This window comes from Macaca fascicularis, chromosome 15, assembly GCF_037993035.2.
Source record: "Macaca fascicularis isolate 582-1 chromosome 15, T2T-MFA8v1.1".
Taxonomy (NCBI): Eukaryota; Metazoa; Chordata; class Mammalia; order Primates; family Cercopithecidae; genus Macaca; species Macaca fascicularis.
This window is the reverse complement of record NC_088389.1, coordinates 12,440,288-12,455,211: the sequence shown is the minus strand read 5'-3', so window position 1 is coordinate 12,455,211 and position 14,924 is coordinate 12,440,288. Positions and strand designations below refer to the sequence as shown.

General features: G+C 50.0%; 1 protein-coding gene across 5 annotated transcripts in view; it reads left to right on the top strand.

Annotated features, from left to right (window-relative positions):
- Positions 1–14,924, top strand: part of PRRC2B (proline rich coiled-coil 2B) — a 129,777-nt gene that overhangs the window by 5,681 nt on the left and 109,172 nt on the right. The gene's annotated exons all lie outside the window — the stretch shown is intronic.

Sequence of the window (14,924 nt, the reverse complement as noted above, 5' to 3'; positions counted from 1 at the left end):
ACACACGCGCGCGCATATATACACACATATATACACATATACAGATATACACATTACACATATACATATATACACATATATATGTATATACACACATATATACCTATATACACATATATATACATACATACATATATATGTGTGTGTGTATATATATATTATTATTATTATTTGAGATGGAATTTCACTCTGTTGCCCAGGCTGGAGTGCAGTGGTACGATCTCGGCTTACTGCAACCTCTGCCTCCTGGGTTTGAGCAATTCTCCTGCCTCAGCCTCCCAAGCAGCTGGGACTACAGGCGTGCGCCACCATGCCCAGCTAATTTTGTATTTTTAGTAGAGACGGGGTTTCACCATATTGGCCAGGCTGGTCTCAGAACTCCTGACCTTGTGATCCACCCGCCTCTCAAAGCGCTGGGATTACAGGCATGAGCCACCGCTCCTGGTCGAGTTATTTATATATTCTAAGTCAGGTGTGGTGGTGCTTAGACTATATAGATGGTGCTCCAAGTAGTCTCAGCTACTAGGGAGGCTGAGGTGGGAGGACTGCTTGAGCCCAGGAGTTGGAGGCTGCAGTGAGCTATGATCCCACCACAGCACTCCAGCCTGGGTGACAAAGTGAGATTTTCTCTAAAACATAAATAAAAATCTTAATAAAAGAGTTCTTAGGCTGGGCACAGTGGCTCACACCTGTAATCTCAGCACTTTGGGAGGCTGAGGTGGGCAGATCACCTAAGTTCAGGATTTCGAGACCAGCCTGGGCAACATGGTGAAACCTTATCGCTACTAAAAATACAAAAACTTAGCTGGGTGTGGTGGTGCACACCTGTAATCCCAGCTACTTGGGAGGCTGAGGCAGGAGAATCCCTTGAACCTGGGAGACGGAGGTTGCAGTGAGCTGAGATTGTGCCTTTGTACTCCAGCCTGCAAAACAGAGCAAAAACTCCATCTCAAAAAAGAAAAAAAAAAAAAAAAAGGCCGGGCGCGGTGGCTCACGCCTGTAATCCCAGCACCTTGGAGGCTGAGGTGGGCGAATTACGAGGTCAGGAGTTCGAGACAAGCCTGGCCAACATGGTGAAATCCCATCTCTACTAAAAACACAAAAAATTAGCTGGGCGTTGTGGTAGGCGCCTGTCATCCTGGCTACTCTGGAGGCTGAGGCAGGAGAATCGCTTGAACCCAGGAGGCAGAAGTTACAGTGAGCCAAGATCACCCTACTGCACTCCAGCCCGGGTGACAGTGTGAGATTCTGTCTCAAAAAAAAAAAAAAAAAGTTATTTGTATATTCTGAGAACTAGACCCTTCTCAGACATACGGTGTACATATATTTTCTCCCTCTCTGTGGGTCCTTGTCTCACTTTTTTGACATCAGGTTAGATTTTGAGATCTATTTCTCCAGGGCCTACACTTCCGAGATACCGGCCTACACTATCTAGGGCAAGACTCGATTACTAAATTCTGCTACCAATGACCCTTCTTCATCCTACCCTTATCCTACCACCTCTACCTCACATGTCAGCTTCACTAGTTGCTGTGTCTTCCTGGGTCTCCATGTTGAGGAATATTCTGAAGCGGTTGAGCAGGAAGAGGACTGTGGTTTGGGAATGCCGCCATGGGCACAGAAAGGGAGCAGGTGGGATGGCTTCCTGATACTTGGCCATTCCTGTTCTTTATTTGGGAGGCTCCTTCGAGAGCTGCCTCTTTTTTCTTTTCCTTTCCTTCCCCAAACTCAACCCTTCAATAGTTCTTCATTGCTTATACTCAGCCAGAGTTTCCAAGTTTTAGTTCTTTTTTTTTTTTTTTTTTTTTTTTTTGAGACGGAGTCTTGCTCTGTACCCCAGGCTGGAGTGCAATGGCGCGATCTTGGCTCACTGCAACCTCCGCCTCCCGGGTTCACGCCATTCTCCTGCCTCAGCCTCCCGAGTAGCTGGGACTACAGGCGCTCAGCACCACGCCTGGCCAATTTTGTGTATTTTTAGTAGAGACAGGGTTTCACCATGTTAGCCAGGATGGTCTCGATCTCCTGACCTTGTGATCTGCCTGCCTCAGCCTCCCAAAGTGCTGGGATTACAGGCGTGAGCCACCGCGCCCGGCCAGTTCTTTTTTTATATTTGTTATTTTTATTATTTTTTGGGGGGGACAGTTTCGCTCTGTCGCCCAGGCTGGAGTGCAGTTGCATGATCTCGGCTCACTGCAACCTCTGCTTCCCAGGTTCAAGCGATTCTTGTGCCTCAGCCTCCCGTGTCACTGCGACTACAGGCACGTGCCATCACGCCTGGCTAATTTTTGTACTTTTAGTAGAGACCGGGTTTCACCATGTGGGCCAGGCTGGTCTTGAACTCCTGGCCTCAAGTGATCTCCCTGCCTTGGCCTCCCAGAGTTTCCAATTTATTTATTTATTTAGTTTTGAAAACGGAGTCTTGGTCTGTCCCTCAGGCTGGAGTGCAGTGGTGCCATCTCGGCTCACTGCATCCTCTGCCTCCTTGGTTCAAGCAATTCTCCTGCCCAAGTAGCTGGGATTACAGGCATCCACCACTACGCCTGGCTAATTTTTGTATTTTCAGTAGAGACGGGGTTTCACTATGTTGGTCAGGATGGTCTCAAACTCCTGACTTCAGGCGATCCACCCTCCTCTGCCTCCCAAAGTGCTAGGATTACAGACGTGAGCCACCAAGCCCAACCAGAGTTTCCAAGTTGTAAATCTTACCCTTATTTTTTCTTTTATTCCCCAGTCTCTGGTCTTTGCCTCCTCTCTTCCTCCAGTGTCTGGTGGGAAATGGAGGGCAACATTTTAAGGACTGGCTGTGGTTTGAAGAGAGGGTGCCAGGGGTCCCAGGGAGCCCCTGTATCGCTGAGCCCCTCAGAGGAGACTTGCTTTTAGCCTGTATGTGTGTCCACTGCTGAGGCTCAGATGTCCGTCCCTGCTGTGAGCTGCTGGGTCTACGCAGGGGCCCCCTGCTGCTGGTCCAGACCCAGTGTTGTATTTTTAGCTCCAGGCCCCCATTCCTTTTTTTTTTTTTTTTTGGAGACAGTCTTGCTCTGTTGCCTGTTGCCCAGGCTGGAGTGCAGTGGTGTGATCTTGGCTCACAGCAACCTTCACCTCCCAAGCTCAAGCGAGTCTCTTGCCTCAGCCTCCCAAGTAGCTGGGATTATAGGCGTGCACCACCATGCCCGGCTAATTTTTGTACTTTTAGTAGAGACAGGGTTTCACCATATTGGCCAGGCTGTTCTCGAACTCCTGACCTCAAGTAATCCGCCCACCTCAGCTTCCCAGAGTGCTGGGATGACAGGCGTGAGCCACCGCACCCAGCCAGGCCCCCCATTCCTGTAGGAGTGCACCTTCCCTCAGGTGGGGCCACATCTCCAGTGGCCACCAGAGAGTGTGGGGTGTACTCCTGGTGCTCAGACACTCCACCCTCTAGCCTTTTGTTCATGCTGGTCCCTCCATCTGGAATGTTCCTCTACCGTCTCCTCTGACTAAACTCTGCTCTTCCTTCAAGTCCTGCCCTCAAAAGCACCTGCGCCAAGACCTCCTCCAGCTCTCCAGCAGGAATCCATTTCCCCCTGGAATATTGTTCATTTTTCCCCTTGAGTTTAGAGGACTCCACTTTCTAAACTGAACATGGGAACTCATGCTGTGTCTCGTTAGTACAACTGCACTGTGGAGAACAGGTGCAGAGCATTTGAAAGCGGCCAGTCCAAGAATCCTGGAACAGCTCATGACTGAACCAGCTGGAGGCCTCACATTCCTGGATCGGATCATATTACAAGTTAGCTGTGGCCAAATCCCTGTTATCCTCCTACCCTTTCTCAGGAAGGAGGAAGCACTAGAACACGTAAGAGCCAGGCCCCAAGACTTTCAGGCCCAGCTTAGGCTGTGTCTGGCAGGTAGTGAGAGCTCACGAAATCAGTCTTCATTGTTGTAGGGTTTTGGTTTGCTTGTTTTGGTTTCTTTTTTTTTTTTTTCTTTTTTTGAGATAGAGTCTCGCCCTGCCGCCCAGGCTGGAGTGCAGGGGCTCGATCTCGGCTTACTGAAACCTCCGCCTCACAGGTTCAAATGATTCTCCTGCCTCAGCCTCCGTAATAGCTGGAACTACAGGCGCCCGCTACCATACCCAGCTGTTTTTTTGTATTTTTAGTACAGATGGGGTTTCACTGTGTTAGCCGGGATGGTCTCAATCTTCTGAGCTTGTGATCTGCCCTCCTCGGCCTCCCAAAGTGCTGGGATTACAGGTGTGAGCCACTGCGCTCTTTTCCGCGACAGGTCTTGCTCTGTCGCCCAGGTTGGAGTCCAGTGGCACAGTCATGGCTCCTTGGAACCTCTGCCTCCTGGGCTCAGCTCATCCTCCCACCTCAGCCCCTGAGTAGCTGGGACTATAGGCACCCACCACTCTGCCTGGCTATGTTTGCTTGTTTGTTTGTTGAGACAGACTATTGCTCTGTTGGCTCAGGCTGGAGTGTAGTGGTGCGATCTCAACTCACTGCATCCTCTGTCTGCCTTCTGTGCTCAAGCGATTCTCATGCCTCAGCCTCCTGAGTAGCTGGGATTACAGGCAGCTGCCACCATGGCTGGCTAATTTTCGTATGTATGTATGTATTTATTTATTTGTTTTATTTGAGATGGAGTCTCGCTCTGTCACCCAGGCTTGAGTGTGGTGGCACGATCTTGGCTCGCTGCAACCTCCGTCTCCCAGGTTCAAGTGATTCTCCTGCCGCAGCCTCTCAAGTAGCTGGGATTACAGGCACGTACCACCATGCCCAGCTAATTTTTTGTATTTTTAGTAGAGACGGGGTTTCACCATCATGGCCAAGCTTGTTTCAAACTCCTGACCTCAAGTGATCCGCCCACCTCGGCCTCCTAAAGTGCTAGGATTACAAGTGTGAGCCACTGCGCCCGGCCTAATTTTTGTATTTTTGGTAGACACGGGGTTTCACCATCTTGGCCAGGCTGGTCTTGAACTTTTTTTTTTTTTTTTTTTTTTTTTTGAGACGGAGTCTCGCTCTGTCCCCCAGGCTGGAGTGCAGTGGCGCGATCTCGGCTCACTGCAAGCTCCGCTTCCCGGGTTCATGCCATTCTCCAGCCTCAGCGTCCTGAGTAGCTGAGACTACAGGCGCCCGCCACCGCGCCCGGCTAATTTTTTGTATTTTCAATAGAGACAGGGTTTCACCATGGTCTCCATCTCCTGACCTTGTGATCCGCCCGCCTCGGCCTCCCAAAGTGCTGTGATTACAGGTGTGAGCCACCGCGCCCGGCCTGGTCTTGAACTCTTAACCTTGTGATCCGCCCGCCTTGGCCTCCCAAAGTGCTGGGATTACAGGCGTGATCCACCGTGCCTGACCTAATTTTGTACTTTTTTAGTAGAGACAGGGTTTCACCATGCTGATCAGGCTAGTCTTGAACTCCTGACCTCAAGTGATCCACCCACCTTAGCCTCCCAAAGTGCTGGGATTACAGCCATGAGCCACCGTGCCCAGTCAAAGGAGACATTTTCACACTGGCTGTAACAGAAGTGGAACCAGAGCTGGAAGATGGACAGGAAGTAAGGAATGAGCGAACCCAGGAGAGCAAGGCTGGAGAGAGTGGGCATGAACCAATGAGCAACTGTTGGGTTGTGTTTTGTTTCCTTTAATTTTATTTATTTTTTTGAGATGGGATTTTGCTCTTGTCACCCAGGCTGGAGTGCGGTGGTGTGATCTTGGCTCACTGCAACCTCCGCCTCCCAGGTTCAAGTGATTCTCCTGCCTCAGCCTCCGGAGTAGCTGAGATTACAGGCATGAGCTACACCAGTAAGTTTCCTAATATTTAAAAGAAAACAGCCGGGCACGGTGGCTCATGCCTGTAATCTCAGCACTTCGGGAGACTGAGGCGGGTGGATCACATGAGGTCAGGAGTTCGAGACCAGCCTGGCCAAAATGGTGAAACCCTATCTCCACTAAGAACACAAAAAGCAAGGCTGTGCGTGGGGCTCACGCCTGTAACCCCAGCACTTTGGGAGGCTGAAGTGGGTTAGATCACCTGAGGTCGGGAGTTCGAGACCAGCCTGACCTAAATATACAAAATTAGCCGGTCATGGTGGTGCATGCCTATAATCCCAGCTGCTTGGGAGGCTGAGGCAGGAGAATCGTTTGAACCCAGAAGCGGAGGTTGCAGTGAGCTGAGATTGCACCATTGCACTGGGTGCGAGAGCCTGGGCTACAAGAGCAAAACTCCATCTTAAAACAAAAAAAGAATAGCCAGGCACGGTGGCATGTGCCTGTAATCCCAGCTACTCGGGAGTCTGAGGAGGGGAGTCGCTTGAACAGGAGGCAGAGGTTGCAGTAAGCTGACATCATGCCACTGCACTCTAGTCTGGGTGACAGAGCAAGACTCCGTCTCAAAATAAAAACAAAATTATCCAGGGGTGGTGGCACATGCCTGTAATCCCAGCTACTTGGGAGGCTGAGGCAGGAGAATCACTTGAACCTGGGAGGCGGAGGTGGCAGTGAGCTGAGATCGCGCCATTGCACTCCAGCCTGGAAAACAAGAGCGAAAAACTCCGCCTCAAAAAAAAAAAAACCTTACTTACCTATGTAAGTCCCTTACCTTCTGACCTAAATTTCCTTATCCATAAAGTGGGAGAAATAATAACAGTCTTGCAAGTGTTAATTAAGTTATCTTAGCAGCATGCCTGGCCCAGAAAAGATGCTTTAAACAACAGCAATCATCATTCTTTTTTTTTTTTTTTTTTTTTTTTTGAGACAGAGTCTTGCCTTGTCGCCCAGGCTGGAGTGCAGTGGCGCGATCTCAGCTCACTGCAAGCTCCGCCTCCCGGATTCACGCCATTCTCCTGCCTCAGCCTCTTGAATAGCTGGGACTACAGGCGCCTGCCACCACGCCCGGCTAATTTTTTGTATTTTTAGTAGAGATGGGGTTTCGCCATGTTAGCCAGGATGGTCTTAATCTCCTGACCTCGTGATCCACCCGCCTCGGCCTCCCAAAGTGCTGGGATTACAGGCTTGAGCCACCGCGGCCAGCCCATCATTCTTTTTTTTTGTTTTTTTTTTTTGTGTTTTTTTTTTTGAGACGGAGTCTCGCTCTGTCGCCCAGGCTGGAGTGCAGTGGCGCGATCTTGGCTCAGTGCAAGCTCCGCCTCCTGGGTTTACGCCATTCTCCTGCCTCAGCCTCCTGAGTAGCTGGGACTACAGGCGCCCGCCACCGCGCCCGGCTAATTTTTTGTATTTTTAGTAGAGACGGGGTTTCACCGTGGTCTCGATCTCCTGACCTTGTGATCCGCCCGCCTCGGCCTCCCAAAGTGCTGGGATTACAGGCGTGAGCCACCGCGCCCGGCCCCATCATTCTTATTGTTGTAATCTCAGAGAGAAATGCAGAGAGAAAAGATTTCCTGAATTTGGGATGTGGTTGGGATGTAGCCTAACCGTTGAGCTTTGTGAGGCGAGTACAGGATCTGTGGCTTTTTTTTTTTTTTTTTTTTTTTTTAAGAGATAGGGTCTTGCTTTGTTGCCCAGGCTGGCGTGTAGTTACATGAACACATCTCACTGCAGCCTTGACGTCCCGGGCTCAAGCAATCCTCCCACCTCAGCCTCCAGAGTAACTGGGACTATAAGTGTGCGCCAACATTCTCGGCTACTTTGTTAATTTTTTTGTAGAGATGGGGTGTCTCACTGTTGCCTATGCTGGTCTTGAACTCCTGGGTTCAAGCAGTCCTCCTGCTTTGGCCTCCCAGAGTCCTGTGATTATAGTGTGACCCGCTGTGCCTGGCCTATGCCTGTGGCTTTTTAACAACCAGGGATGCAGCAGCTCCCACTGTCCCCAGACAGTGTCATCCCACTTCCAGATCTGCCTGATGAATGGAGCCTTTGACTCGACTTTCCCCCTTAACACTTCCTCATCTGTCTTCCCAGAACACCCACGTCCTTCCAGGCTTTTCATACGTTTATGTCCTCTCTTGTCAGATGATAGAAACGGGTAACCCTATGATTCTTTTTTTTTTTTTTTTTTTTTTTTTTTTTTTTTTTTTTGAGACGGAGTCTCGCTCTGTCGCCCAGGCTGGAGTGCAGTGGCGCGATCTCGGCTCACTGCAAGCTCCGCCTCCCGGGTTCACGCCATTCTCCTGCCTCAGCCTCCCGAGTAGCTGGGACTACAGGCGCCCACAACCACGCCCGGCTAATTTTTTTTTTGTATTTTTAGCAGAGACGGGGTTTCACCGTGGTCTCGATCTCCTGACCTTGTGATCCGCCCGCCTCGGCCTCCCAAAGTGCTGGGATTACAGGCGTGAGCCACCGCGCCCGGCCAACCCTATGATTCTTAGTGAGTCCCAGGGTCCCTTCTGTTGTGGCCAATGAGGTCAAGGGCCAGACACCCATTCTGCCATTCAACAAACCAACCAAATTCATTGAGCACTCACTGTTTACCAGGCACCACGTTTGGTGCTAAGGATAGCACAGGTGTATTAGGGTTCTCTTAGAGGGACAGAACTAGTAGGATATACATAATCATATATGTAAATCATATATATATACACACACATAGGAGTTTATCGAGTATTAATTTACACGATCACAAGGTTCCACAACAGGCTGGCTGTCTGCAAACTGAGAAGCAAGGAGAGCCAGTCCGGGTTCCAACACTGAAGAACTTTGGGAGAAAGATGTAGGCTGGGAAGTTAGGCTGGTCTCTCTTTCACAGTTTTCTGCCTGCTTTATATTCGCTGGCAGCTGACTAGATTGTGCCCACCAGAATAAGGGTGAGTCTGCCTTCCCCAGCCCACTGACTCCAATGTTCATCTCTTTTGGCAACACCCACACAGACACACCCAGGATTAATACTTTGTATCCTTCAATCCAATCAAGTTGACACTCACACACTCAGTATTAACCATCACAGCAGAGAACCAAATGGACTAAGTCCTTGTCCTCCTGAGCCTTAGACCGATGTGATGTCTCCGTTGTGCCAGACTTAATCCCTGAGGTGATTTGCATCAAATAAGACAGATGCGGTCATCCTGCCTCTCACGGTACTGTCATCTCCTCCACCTCCCAAACTTTGGCAAAGGCTATGAGGAACAGTGGAGAGGATAAAGAGCTCACTGTCCCCGTGCCGCCACCGAGAGCATGAAACGTGCCCAGCACTAAGTGACATGTGCTATAAAGTGTAAAATACATGGCGGACTTGAAGACATCATGTGACCACAAAGAATGTCAATGATCTCATTTATAATTTTAAAACATTAATTACATGTTGAAACAGTAATATTTTTGATATAGTAGGCTAAATAACATTCATTATTAGGCCAGGTGCAGTGGCCCATGCCTGTAATCCCAGCACTTTGGGAGGCCCAGGTGGGTGGATCACTTGAGGCCAGGAGTTCAAGACCAGCTTGGCCAACATGGCGAAACCCCATCTCTACCTGGAATACAAAAAGTTAGCTGGGTGCGGTGGCACATGCTATGTAGGAGGCTGAGGCATGAGAATTGTTTGAATCCATTGTGGGCGGTGAGCTGAGGTTGTAGTGAGCCGAGATTGCTCCACCGTACTCCAGCCTGGGCAACTGAGCAAGACGCTGTCTTAAAAAAAAAAAGAAATCATTATTACAATTCAATTCAATTCATCTCTCCTTTTACCTTTTTTTTTTTTTTTTTTAGATGGAGATTCCCTCTTGTTGCCCAGGCTGGAGTGCAATGGCACAATCTTGGCTCACTGCTACCTCCGCCTCCCAGGTTCGAGCAATTCTCCTGCCTCAGCCTCCCAAGTAGCTGGGATTACAGGCATGCACCACCACACCTAGCTAATTTTTTGTATTTAGTAGAGATGGGGTTTCACCATGTTGGTCAGGCTGGTCTCAAACTCACGACCTCAGGTGATGGGCCCACCTCAGCCTCCCAAAGTGCTGGGATTACAGGCGTGTGCCACCACGCCTGGCACTTTTTTTCTTTTTTTTTGAGATGGAGTCTTGCTCTGTCACCAGGCTGGAGTGCAATGGCGTGATCTTAGCTCACTGCAACTTCCGCCTCCTGGGTTCAAGCGATTCTCCTGCCTCATCTTCCCGAGTATCTGGGACTACAGGCACATGCCACTATGCTCAGCTAATTTTTGTATTTTTAGTAGAGACAGGGTTTCACCATGTTGGCCAGGATGGTCTCGATCTCTTGACCTCGTGATCCACTGTCCTCGGAGTTCCAAAGTGCTGGGATTACCGCACCCGGCCCCTCCTTTTACTTTTTTTTTTTTTTTGAGACGGTGTCTTGCTCTGTTGCTAGGCAGAAGCAACAGTCTTGCTCTGTTGTTGGAATGCAGTGGCATGATCTTGGCTCACTGCAACCTCCCCCTCCTGGATTCAAGCAATTCTCCTGCCTCACCCTTCCGAGTAGCTGGGACTACAAGTGCATGCTACCACCCCTGGCAAATTTTTTGTATTTTAGTAGAGATGAGGTTTTACCGTGTTGCCCAGGCTGGTCTTGAACTCCTGAGCTCAGGTAATCCACCCACCTTGGCCTCCCAAAGTGCTGGGATTACAGGTGTGAGCCACTGCACCCAGCTCCTTTTACCTTTTTTTTTTTTTTTTTTGAGAGAGAGTTTCGCTCTTGTTGCCCAGGCTGGAATGCAGTACTGTGATCACGGCTTACCACAACCTCCGCCTCCCCGGTGAATCAAGCGATTCTCCTGCCTCAGCCTCCCAAGTAACTGGGATTACAGGCATGTGATACCAAGCCTGGCTCAGTTTTTGTATTTTTAGTAGAGACGGGTTTCTCCATGTTGGTCAAGATGGTCTCTAACTCTCAACCTCAGGTGATGCACCTGCCTTGGCTTCCCAAAGTGCTGGGATTACAGGCGTGAGCCACCATGCCCGACCTCCTGTTACTTTTTTAATATGGCCATTAGAGTGCTTTAAATGATCTATGTGACTCACATTATGTTGTTATTGGATGGCCTAGGAGGCTTGGTTTTACTGGAACTTGTAACCGTAGGCAAGTTTTTAAAAAACTTTTTAAAATTTTTTATTTTTTGAGACAGGGTCTCGTTCTGTCATCCAGGCTGGAGTGTGGTGGCATGATCACAGCTCACTGCAGCCTCAGCCTCCTGGGCTCAAGTGATCCTCTGGCCTCAGCTTCGCGAGTAACTGGGATCACAGGTGTGCACCACCATGTCGGGCTTATTTTTTTTTTTTTTTTTTGAGACGGAGTCTCACTGTGTCTCCCAGGCTGGAGTGCAGTGGCGTGATCTCGGCTCACTGCAAGCTCCGCCTCCCGGGTTCACGCCATTCTCCCGCCTCAGCCTCCCAAGTAGCTGAGACTATAGGCGCCCGCCACCATGCCCGGCTAGTTTTTTGTATTTTTAGTAGAGACGGGGTTTCACCATGTTAGCCAGGATAGTCTCGATCTCCTGACCTCGTGATCCACCCGCCTCGGCCTCCGAAAGTGCTGGGATTACAGGCTTGAGCCACCGCGCCCGGCCATTATTTTTAAATTTTTTTTCTAGAGATCGGGGTCTCACTGTGTTGTCTAGGTTGGTCTTGAACTCCTGGGCTCAAGCGATCTGTCCACCTTGGCCTCCCAAAGTGCTGGGATCACATGCGTGAGCCACTGCAGCTGGCTGGGCAAATCATTGAACTTTCTGATGCTCTATTTTCTCGACTGTTAAGTGCAGGTATTCGAAACGCCAGGTACGTTTTCTTCCTCTAACACTTTGCTGGATACTTTGTCACCATAGTGGTGACAGCGGTGGAAGGAAGGCTGGGCACCCACCTCCAGGCTAGCTGGGGTTTAGAGGCTTTACTGCATGTGCTTATTTGGCTGGTTTTGTGAGCCATGTGTTTTGTGTGGTTGGTCAGGAGCCATGTTTTTGGCCTCAGTTGGCCAGGCATCTACTTTTCAACCACCATGGAGATTGAGTGCTTACTTTGTGCCAAGCTCTCTTCTCTGCTTGGGGATCCCAGCTGGAGAGACACTACAGTGCTCCCCACCCAATTTTCTTTTTTTTTTGAAATGGAGTCTTGCTCTGTCACCCAGGCTGGAGTGCAGTGGCGAGATCTCGGCTCACTGCAAGCTCCGCCTTCCGGGTTCACACCATTCTCCTGCCTCAGCCTCCTGAGTAGCTGGGACTACAGGCGCCCGCCACCTCACTTGGCTAATTTTTTGTATTTTTAGTAGAGACGGGTTTTCACTGTGTTAGCTACGATGGTCTCGATCTCCTGACCTTGTGATCCACCTGCCTCGGCCTCCCAAAGTGCTGGGATTACAGGTGTGAGCCACCGTGCCCGGCCCCCACCCAGTTTTCACAGGTAGAAACTCTTAGGCACCAAAAGGCTAGCTCTACTGGTTGGAGGCAGAACCAGAACTAAAACCTTGGAATATCAGTTTGTGTTTGTTTTGAGACGGAGTCTTGTTCTGTCACCAAGCTGGAGTGGAGTGGCGATCTCGGCTCACTGCAAACTCCGACTCCCGAGTTCAAGTGATTCTCCTGCCTCAGCCTCCTGAATAGCTGGGATTACAGGCACGTGCCACCATGCCCAGCTAATTTTTGTATTTTTAGTAGAGACGGGTTTTCACTGTGTTGGCCAGGATGATCCCGATCTCCTGACCTCGTGGTCCTCCCGCCTTGGCCTCCCAAAGTGCTGGGATTACAGGTGTGAGCCACCGCGCCCAGCCTGTGTTTGTTTTATTGACTGTAGTGGCCCCTGTCTGCCCAGTTCAACAGCATGGCCCCAGAGGCTGGCACAGTGAGCACCAGAGTGCAGGTGCCCAGGGAATGAACAGATGAACTTTGATTCCCAGGGCTCTTCTGGGAATTTGCAGGGATGGATGACTGCATGTCATTCTCTCCATGAGGATGGTCAGGGAGGTAGGAGGTGGCTGAGCTGGATTTGAAGCCAGGTCTCTTCTCTCCCAAGACTGCTAGTTTGCTTTTTTTTTTGATACGGAGTCTCGCTCTGTCACCCAGGCTGTAGTGCAATGGGGCAATTTCAGCTCACTGCAACCTCCACCTCCTGGGGTTCAAGCAGTTCTCCTGCCTCAGCCTCTTGAGTAGCTGGGATTACAGGCACGTACCACCACGCCTGGCTAATTTTTGTATTTTTAGTAGAGACGGGGTTTCTCCACGTTGGTCAGGCTGGTCTCGAATGCCTGACGTCGTGATCCGCCCACCTCGGCCTCCCAAAGCGCTGGGATTACAGGCTTGAGCCACTGTGCCCGGCCCTAGGTTGCCTTTTAACCCGTACCTCGCTGTGTTGCCTTCAGCAAGTCTCCAAGTTTGCACTAGTTTTCTGTTGCTACATTACCACACATTTAGTGGCTTATGTAACTTTGTTATCTTAAAGTTCTGGAGGTCACAGTGGTTGGCAGGGCTCATTTTCTTCTGGAGGCTTTAGAGGAGAATCCATTCCTTGTCCTTTGTAGCTTCTAGAGGCGGCCTGCATTTCCGGTCATGAGGTCCTGCATCATTCCTTTGTCAGTCAAAATGATTAATTCATCAACCACATCTCCGACCCTGATCCTTCTTCCTTCCTCTTGTGAGGATCCTTGTGATTCCACCTGCCCAACCAAATAATCCAGGATTCATCTCTGCATCTCAAGATCCTACAGAGTCCCTTTTGCCATAGAAAGTACCATATTCACAGGTTTCAGGGATGAGGACTTGGACATCTTTGGTGGGGGACTTTGTATTGCCTCCACAAAGTCTACTTTTCCTCTCTGTTGGATAGGCACACTAGTAATGTCTGTTTTGTGGGTATGTCGTGAGGATTACCTGAGTGACTCTATAGGGAGTATTTAGCACAGTGGCTGTCACATAGTAAGTGCTCAGTAAACCACCCTGTTACTGTTCAGCTTCCTCCTATCATTTTGTTTTGTTTTGTTTTGAGACAGAGTCTCTCTCTGTTGCCCAGGCTGGAGTGAAGTGGTGTGCTCTTGGCTCACTGCAACCTCCACCTCCTGGGTTCAAGCGATTCGCGTGCCTCAGCCTCCCGAGTAGCTGGGATTACAGGCCCTCACCACCATACCTGGCTATTTTTTGCATTTTTAGTAGAGATGGGGTTTCACCCTGTTGGTCTCAAACTCCTGACCTCAGGTGATCCATCTGCCTCAGCCTCCCAAAGTGCTGGGATTACAGGGGTGAGCCACCGCACCTGGCCTTACAGATGAAGAATCTGAGGCTTCAGCTTATTTTTTGTTTATTTGCTTTCTATATATATATATATATATATTTTTTTTTTTTTTTTTTTTTTTTGAGACGGAGTCTCGCTCTGTCACCCAGGCTGGAGTGCAGTGGCCGGATCTCAGCTCACTGCAAGCTCCGCCTTCCGGGTTTATGCCATTCTCCTGCCTCAGCCTCCGGAGTAGCTGGGACTACAGGCGCCCGCCACCTCGCCCGGCTAGTTTTTTGTATTTTTTAGTAGAGACGGGGTTTCACCGTGTTAGCCAGGATGGTCTCGATCTCCTGACCTAGTGATCCGCCCGTCTCAGCCTCCCAAAGTGCTGGGATTACAGGCTTGAGCCACCGCGCCCGGCCTATATATATATTTTTTTGAGATGGAGTCTCACTCTGTCACCCAGGCTGGAGTGCAGTGGTGCGATCTCAGCTCAGTGCAACCTCCGCCACCCAGGTTCAGGCAATTCTGCCTCAGCCTCCCGAGTAGCTGGGATTACAGGTGCCTGCCACCATACCCGGCTAATTTTTTTTTTTTTTTTTTTTTTTTTTTTGAGATGGAGTCTCACTGTGTCTCCCAGGCTGGAGTGCAGTGGCGTGATCTCCGCTCACTGCAAGCTCCGCCTCCCGGGTTCACGCCATTCTCCCGCCTCAGCCTCCCAAGTAGCTGAGACTACAGGCGCCCGCCACCACGCCCGGCTAGTTTTTTGTATTTTTAGTAGAGACGGGGTTTCACCATGTTAGCCAGGATAGTCTCGATCTCCTGACCTCGTGATCCACCCGTC